At 36.9% G+C, this 8,955-nt stretch overlaps 1 non-coding gene across 1 annotated transcript; it reads right to left on the reverse strand.

Moving 5' to 3' along the window:
- Positions 1 to 7,494: 7,494 nt before the first annotated feature.
- On the reverse strand, positions 7,495 to 7,598 carry LOC116275541. Its single transcript, XR_004184658.1, has one exon. It is a non-coding gene; the product is annotated as a U6 spliceosomal RNA (small nuclear RNA).
- Positions 7,599 to 8,955: the final 1,357 nt, after the last annotated feature.

An 8,955-nucleotide genomic window follows, 5' to 3' on the forward strand; every position in this document is an offset into this window, starting at 1 on the left:
TGTGATCAAAAATTTAAAGCTCTGATGATAAGCCTAAACTTAAATATCCTTTAGGGTAATTTACTATCATTTCTAAAATTTAGCATTCTTTACTGCAATAGACAATGATTAACCTTAATTTGTCTGTCGGTTTCCTTGCTTTCCAAAGTGAATTATTATAGCTTTATGGTGAAAGAGAAATACTCCCCATATAATACATTTGATGGCATTTATAATGCCAAACATTCCAGTTCCTTCACTCCTTTCAAAATTCTGAATGAACTCACATCATCCAGCTCTAAAACCAGTATCAAATATCATAGCATTTCAGGTGAAAAGTAAGAACCTTACCTACTCTCCTGGGGTAAAATGCCTATTCCTCTCTCCTGATTTTAATGCTATTGTTGTTATACATTTTACCTGTACATATGCTACAAATACAAAATACATTACTACTAATTTTGCTATAAATTAAATATATAAATATATATTAAATATATTAAGTATAAACATTAAATATATATAAAACAAAATATAATTTTATTCTAAAACACTTTGTACAAAATACACTTTACTCTAAAACAAAATATAATTGTTTTAGAGTAATCAAAAATAATAAAAAATGCCTATTATAATTACTTTTATTTTAGCGATTTCCAGAGATCTTCATTTCTTTGTGTATACTGTAAGTCCTCACTTCACATCATCAATAGATTCTGGGAAACTACAACTTTCAAGTAAAATGACATATAACAAAATCAACTTTTTTCTCATCAACATAATAAAGAAATAGCATTGAACTAAATGACATTATTGTAGGACCTACTCTCCATCATTTCACATAAAGTCTTGGTTTTCAAGAACTTATCCAAGATGTTAAATGAGAACTTACTATACCGAATTTTTCTGTGTGGTATCATTGCTTCTGTCTAAAAACTTTTGTTTAAAAATTTGTAGAGGGTTTTATAGTTAATAATTCTTGATTTTTGTTTGTCTAGAGAAGGCTTTATATCTCCTTCATTTTGAAAAATATTTTCTCTGCTCATAGAATCCTGAGTTCACAGTTGTTTTGTTTTGTTTGTGTTCAGCACTTTAAGAATGCCACTCCTTTGACTTCTTGGTTTGAGTAGTTTCTGACAAAGGGTCTGCTGTAATTTCTATCTTTAATGTAGCACCACAGCTAGATACCACTAGTCTCCCAAGAAGATTCTTTTAGTATTAAGTCTTGGCACTCAGCATGCCTACATGGATTGAATCTATTCAAATATAAAAAAGCAATAAATGTGAGGCTTATAAAATTTTTGTAAAAAAGAAGAAAATACATAAAGCATACAAAAGATAGATGAGGAGATAGGATATTTTGATAGGATATCCCAGAACAGAGAAGAACATTTTGGATAACACCTTCTTTGAACTTTGTAGAAAATTAAGGGAAACACAGATGATGTAAGAAACAGAATTGAACGGCATCCCTGCTCCTAAATGCTATAGGTCTTTCAAAGTCAAGAAAGGAAATACGAGTATAGAAAATTTGATATCCCAAAAGGTTTCAAATTAGGATATATTGGAGGTCCACAAACAAATCCACCCATATGCAGTCAATTGATTTTTGATAAAACTGAAAAGAACACACAATGGGGAAAGGGCAGTCTCTAGTCTCTTCAATAAGTGATGTTAAGAAAACTGGATATCTACATGCAGAAGAATGAAATTAGATACTTATCTCACACCATATATAAAAATCAATTCGAAATGAATTAAATACTTAAACATAAGATCTGAAACTGTAAGACTACTAGAAGAAAACATAGGGGAAAAGGCTCCATGATCTTGGTCTAGGCAATGATTTTCTGGACATGATCCCAAAGCACAGGCAACAAAAGGAAAAATAGACAAATGAGATTGCGTCAAAGTTTAAAGCTTCTACACAGCAAAGGAATTAATCAACAAAGCAGAGAGTCGACCTATAAAATAGGAGAAAATATTCACAAACCTTATATCTGATAAGGGGTTGTATTAGTCCGTTTTATTCTGCTGATAAAGACATACCCATGATTGGAAAGAAAAAAATGTTTAATGAACTCGCAGTTTCATAATCATGGCAAAAGACAAGGAAGAACAAGTCATGTTCATGGATGGTGGCAGGCAAAGAGGGAGAGCTTGTGCCGGGAAGCTCTTGTTTTTAAAACCATTGGATCTCAAAGACTTATTCACTATCACGAGAACAGCATGGGAAATACCTGCCCCCCTGATTCAATCACCTCCCACTGGGTCCCTCCCACAACACGTGGGAATTCAAGATGAGATTTGGGTGGGGACATATATCATTCCACCCCTGGCCCCTCCCAAATCTCATGGTCTCACATTTCAAAAGCACTCATGCCTCATTTCAGCATTAACTCAAAAGTCCACAGTCCAAAGTCTCATCCAAGACAAAGCAAGTACTTTCGGCCTGTGAACCTGTAAAATCAAAAGCAAGTTAGTTACTTCCTAGATACAATGTGGGTACAGGCATTGGATATATACAGCCATTCCAAGTGAGAGAAATTGGCCAAAACAAAGGGCCTACAGGCCTCATGCAAGTCCAAAATCCAGTGGGGCAGTCAAATATTAAACCTCCAAAATGGTCTCCTTTGACACCATGTCTCACATCCAGCTCACACTGATGCAAGAGGTAGGCTCCCACAGTCTTGGGCAGCTCTACCCCTGTAGCTTTGCAGGGTATAACCCCTCTCCCAGCTGCTTTCATGGGCTGCCATTGAGTGTCTGCAGCTTTCCAGGCACATGGTGAAAGCTGTCAGTGGATCTACCATCCTGGGGTCTGGAGGACAGTGGCCCTTTCTCACAGCTGCACTAGGGAGTGCCCCAGTAGGGGCTCTGTGTGGGGGTTACACCATGCATTTCCCTTCTGCAGTGTCTTGGCAGAAGTTCTCCATGAGGGCCCCACCCCTGCAGCAAACTTCTGCCTGGGCATCCAGGTGTTTCCATTCATTTTCTGAAATCTAGGTGAAGATTCCCAAACCTCAATTCTTGACTTCTGTGCACCTGCAGGCTCAACACCATGTGGAAACTGCCAAGGCTTGGGATCTTCACCCTCTGAGGCAACAGCCAGAGCTGTATCTTGGTCCCTTTTGATCATGGCTGGAGCAGCTGGGACATACAGTGCCAAGTCCCTAGACTGCACACAGACGATGGACCCTGACCCTTGCCCATGAAAGTATTTTTTCCCACTAAACCTCTGGGCCTGTGATGGGAGGGGCTTCTGCAAAGGTCTCTGGCATGCCCTGGAGACATTTTCTCCATTATCTTGGGGATTAACATTCAGCTCCTTCTTATTTATGCACATATGTGCAGTCAGCTTGAATTTCTCCTCAGAAAATGGGATTTTCTTTTCTATTGCATTGTCATACTGCAAATTTTCCTAGCTTTTATGCTTTGCTTCCCTTTTAAAACTGAATGCTTTTAACAGCACTCAAGTCACCTCTTGAATGCTTTGCTGTTTAGAAATCTCTTCCACCAGATACCCTAAATCATGCCTCTCAAGTTCAAAGTTTCACAAATCTTTATGGCAGGGGAAAAATGCCTTCAGTCTCTTTGCTAAAACATGAGAAGAGTTACCTTTGCTCCAGTTCCCAAGTTCCTCATTTCCATCTGAGACCACCTTAGCCTGGACCTTATTGTTCACATCACTATCGGCATTTTTGTCAAAGCCATTCAACAAGTCTCTAGGAAATTCCAAATTTTCCCACATTTTTCTGTCATTTTCTGAGCCCTCCAAACTGTTCAACCTGTGCCTGTTACCCAGTTCCAAAGTTGCTTCCACATTTTTGGTTATCTTTTCAGCAATGCCCCACTCTACTGGTACCAATTTACTGTATTAAACCATTTTCATGCTGCTGATAAAGACATACCCAAGACTGGGAAGAAAAAGAGGTTTAATGGACTCACAGTTCCACATGGCTGGGGAAGCCTTACAATCATTGTAGAAGGCAAGGAGGAGCAAGTCATGTCTTACATGGATGCCAGCAGGTAAAGAGGGAGTGCTTGTGCAGGGAAACGCCCATTTTCAAAACCATCAGATCTTGTGATACTTATTCACTCTCATGAGAATAGCACAGGAAAGACCTGCCCCCATGATTCAATCACCTCCCACCAGGTCCGTCCCACAACAGGTATTCAAGATGAGATTGGGTGGGGATACAGCAAAACCATATCAGGGGTTAATATCCAAAATGTATAAGGATCTCAACTCAATAGCAAAAACAACAACAACAAATAACCCTATTGAACTGGGAAAATGACTTGAATGAAGATTTCACAAGAAAACCATACAAATGGACAACAGGTATATAAAAAATTATTACTAATCATCAGGATAATGCAAATTATGCCACAATAGGTATCACTTCACACCTGTTGGGATGGCCATTATCAAAAAGAGAAGAGATAACAAGTTTTGGTGAGAATGTGTAGAAGAGGGAACTCTTGTACGTTTGTGGTAATACAAATTAGTATAGCCATTATAGAAAATAATATGGAGATTCATTAAAAAATTAAAAATGGAAGTACCATATATGATCCAGCAATACTAATTCTGGATATATATCCAAAGGAAATGAAATCAGTATATTGAAGAGATATCTGCACTCCCATGTTCATTGCAGCATTATTCACAATAGTTTAACAAAGAGTCAACTTAAGTATCCATCAACAGATGAATGAATAAATGAAATGTGGTACATATAAACATTGGATTAATATTAAGCTTTAAAAAGAAGGAAGTCCTGCTCATTCATAACAACATGGATGAACCTGGATAACACTGTGTTAAGTGAGGTAAACCAGTCACAGAAAGACAAATACAGGATGATTTCACTTATTTGTGTAACCTAAAAAACTGAACTCATAGAAGTAGAGAGTAGAATGGTAGCTACTAGGCACTGGGTGTTCCAGAAAGATTGAGGAGATGTTGATCAAAGGATTCAATATTTTAGTTAGACAGAGGAATAATCTTAAACACTTATTGTACAGCATAGTGACCACAGTTAAGAACAATGTACTATATACTTCAAAATTACTAAAAGAGTATATTTTATGTGTCCCTACTAAAACAAAATGATAAGAATATGAGGTACTGCATTTATTAATTAGCTCCATTTAGTTGTTTCACAATGTATAGATATTTCAAAACATCGTGTTGCATACCATAAATAAATAGTACTTGTCAATTTAAAATATAAAGAAAAACAAAAAAGAAAATAAATTATGGAGAAAACTGTCAGTACTTATTTTATATAACTTTACATAATACACCAGTGCTGTCCCAGGAAATAGAGTTGTACACTGATTTCAGTCACTTTTCATATGAAGTTCTCACTATCTGGCAGAAATTCCTTTATATATATAAATTACTTGGCATGGTTTCTTAATTTTGAGACCAATGAATTTTTTGCCCTACTTTCTAATTTCTCCTCAACCATTTCAATCAGATTCTGGAAGAGATATCTATGGGCCCTTTTGCTACTACACTTCCTAGAAATGTGTGTAACTGATAAAAAATAAAAATAAAAACTAAAAAAACAAATGCCAGGAAGCTATTTCCATGAAAAAGAAAACAATAACAAAAAGAAAGACTGTGATATCTTTTGAAAAGTTTAGAATCTGTGGTCATTGAAATAATTAAAATCAATATATCATTTTGTAGTTTGACTTTAATTTTGAAATTTTACATATTTATTTATTCTTAATTTCCTAATGTTGTAATATAATATATTACATATAATTTATAATATACTTTTTAAAGCTTTTATTTTACATTCAGGGGTACATGTGCAGGTTTGTTATATAGGTAAATTTTGTGGCCCTGGAGTTTGATGTACAGATTATTTCATTGCCCAGGTCTTAGCATAGTACCTGATAGTACCTAATAAGTAGGCCCTGGTGTCAGTTGTTCTCTTCTTTGTGTCCATATATCCTCAATATGTAGCTCCCACTTATAAGTGAGAACATGTGGCATTTGGTTTTCAGTTCCCGCATTAGTTTGCTTAAGGTTATGGCCTCCAGATCCATCCATGTTGCTGAAAAGGACATGATCATGTTCTTTTTAATGGCTGCATAGTATTCCATGGTGTATATGTACCACATTTTTTTATCCAGTTTACCATTGATGGACATTTAGGATGATTCCATGACTTTCCTATTCTGAATAGTTCTGCAATGAATATATGAATGCATGTGACTTTATGGTACAATGATATAATTCCTTTGGGTACTTTTCCAAAAATATGATTGCTGGGTTGAATGGTACTTCTTTTTTATGTTATTTGAGAAGTCACCACGCTACTTTCTATAATGGCTGAACTGATATACATTTCCACCAGCAGTGTATAAGCGTTGCTTTTTCTCCACAAACTTGCCAGCATCTGTTGGTTTTTGACTATTTTATTTCATTTCATTTCATTTCATTTCGTTTCATTTTGAGATGGAGTCTCGCTCTGTTGCCCAGGCTGGAGGGCAGCGGCCCAGTGTCAGCTCACTACAAGCTCCGCCTCCCGGGTTTACGCCATTCTCCTGCCTCAGCCTCCGGAGTAGCTGGGACTACAGGCACCCACCACCACACTCGGCTAATTTTTTGTATTTGTTTGTATTTTTAGTAGAGATGGGGTTTCACCGTGTTAGCCAGGATGGTCTCAATCTCCTGACCTCGTGATCCGCCCACCTCAGCCTCCCAAAGTGCTGAGATTACAGGCCTAAGCCACCACACCTGGCCTAGACTTTTAATAATAGTTTGTCTGACTGGTGTGAGAAGATTTCTCACTGTGATTTTGATTTGCATTCCTTTACTGATTAGTGATGTTGAAGTTTTTCTCATATGCTTGTTGGCCACTTCTATATCTTCTTTTGAAAAGTGCCTGCTTTTTTGTTTTTTATTTGTTTAAGTTCCTTATAGATTCTGGATATTAGACCTTTGTAGGGTCTATAGTTTGCAAATATTTCCTCCCATTCTCTAAGATGTCTGTTTACACTGTTGATAGTTTCTTTTGCTTTGCAGAAGCTCTTTAGTTACATTAGTTTAATTAGGTTCCACTTGTCAATTTTTCTGCCTCAATGATCTATCTAATACAGTCAGTGGAATGTTGAAATCTCCAAATATTATTGTGTGGTTATTTAAGTCTCTTAATAGGTCTCTAAAGAACTTGCTTTATGAATCTGGGTGCTCCTATGTTGGATGCATATTTCTTTAGAAAAGTTACATCTTATTAAATTAAACCTTTATGTTTATTTAATGTCTTTTTTTTTAACCATTGTTGGTTTAAAGTCTGTTTTGTGTGAAATTAGAATAGCAACTTATGCTTTTTTCTGTTTTCCATTCACTTGGCAGATTTAATCCATCCCCTTACTTTGAGCCTATGGGTCTCTTGAAGAGAGCATATTGTTAGGTCGTGCTTCTTTATTCACTAGCCATTCTGTGCCTTTTAATTGGGACATTTAGCCCATTCAGTTCCAGGTGATTATTGATAATGTAAACGCTTCACAAATTTGTATGTCACCCTTTCACGTGGGTCATGGTAATCTCCGTACCATTCAAATTTTAGTACATGTGCTGCCAAAGTGAGCACTACATATTTATTAAGATGGCATTTTAATTATGGGAATTAGAAACCATAGGTCAGTGAGAAGAAGAAAAAATTGGCAGCAATCTCAATTCTCAGAGATGATAATTATTGTCCCACTGGTGTAGTGGGACAATAATTCAAGCTTTTGAAACTGATTTTTAATGTCACACTTCCCTCCACAATGTCAACAAAGTAACAATACATTATGAATATCTGTCCCAGATTCATTAGGGTTTTTTTTTTTTTTTTCCTTTAAGACAGAATCTCACTCTGTCACCCAAGCTGGAGTGCAGTGGCACAATTTGCAAGCTCTGCCTCCCAGGTTTACACTGATCTCCTGCCTCAGCCTCCCAAGTAGCTGGGACTACAGGTGCCTGCCACCATGCCTGGCTAATTTTTTGTATTTTTAGTAGAGACGGGGTTTCACCGGGTTAGCCAGGATGGTCTCAATCTCCTGACCTCATGATCCGCCTGCCTTGGCCTCCCAAAGTGCTGGGATTACAGGCGTGAGACACTGTACCCGGCCCTTTTTTAACTTTTATTTTAAGTTCAGGGGTACACGTGCAGGATGTGCAGGTTTGTCACATAGGTAAACATGTGTCATGGGAGTTTGTTGTCATTAGTTTTTTTTCCTGATCCTCTCCCACCTTTCACCCTCCACCTTCCAATAAGCCCCAATGTGCATCATTCCCTTCTATGTGTTCATTTGTTCTCATAATTTAGGTCCCACTTATAAGTGAGAACATGCGGTATTGGGTTTACTGTTCCTGTGTTAGCTTGCTAAGGATAATAGCCTGTAGCTCCATCCATATTGCCTCAAAAGGCATAATATCATTCTTTTTTATGGCTGCATAGTATTCCATGGTGTATATATACCACGTTTTATTTATCCAGTCTATTACTGATGTGCATTAGGCTGATTCCATGTATTTGCTATTGCAAATAGTGCTGCAAAGAACATATGCATGCACATATCTATATAATAGAATGATTTATATTCCTTTGGGTATATCCCAGTAATGCAATTGCTGGGTCAAATAGTATTTCTGTCTGTAGGTCTTTGGGGAGTTGCCACAGTGGCTTCCACAATGGTTGAACTAATATACCCTCCCACCAACAATGTAAAAGCATTCCTTTTTCTATATAACCTGTCTGCAACTGTTACTTTTTGACTTCTTACTGGTGTGAGATGGTATCTCATTGTGGTTTTGATTTGCATTTATCTAATGATTAGCCATCTTGAGCTTTTTTTCATATGATTGTTGGCCACACTGCATGTCTTCTTTTGAAAACTGTCTGTTCCTATACTTTGTCTACCTTTTAATGGAGTGGTTTCTTTTTTCTTGTAATTTTTTAAAAA

This window comes from Papio anubis, chromosome 6, assembly GCF_008728515.1.
Source record: "Papio anubis isolate 15944 chromosome 6, Panubis1.0, whole genome shotgun sequence".
Lineage (NCBI taxonomy): Eukaryota > Metazoa > Chordata > Mammalia > Primates > Cercopithecidae > Papio > Papio anubis.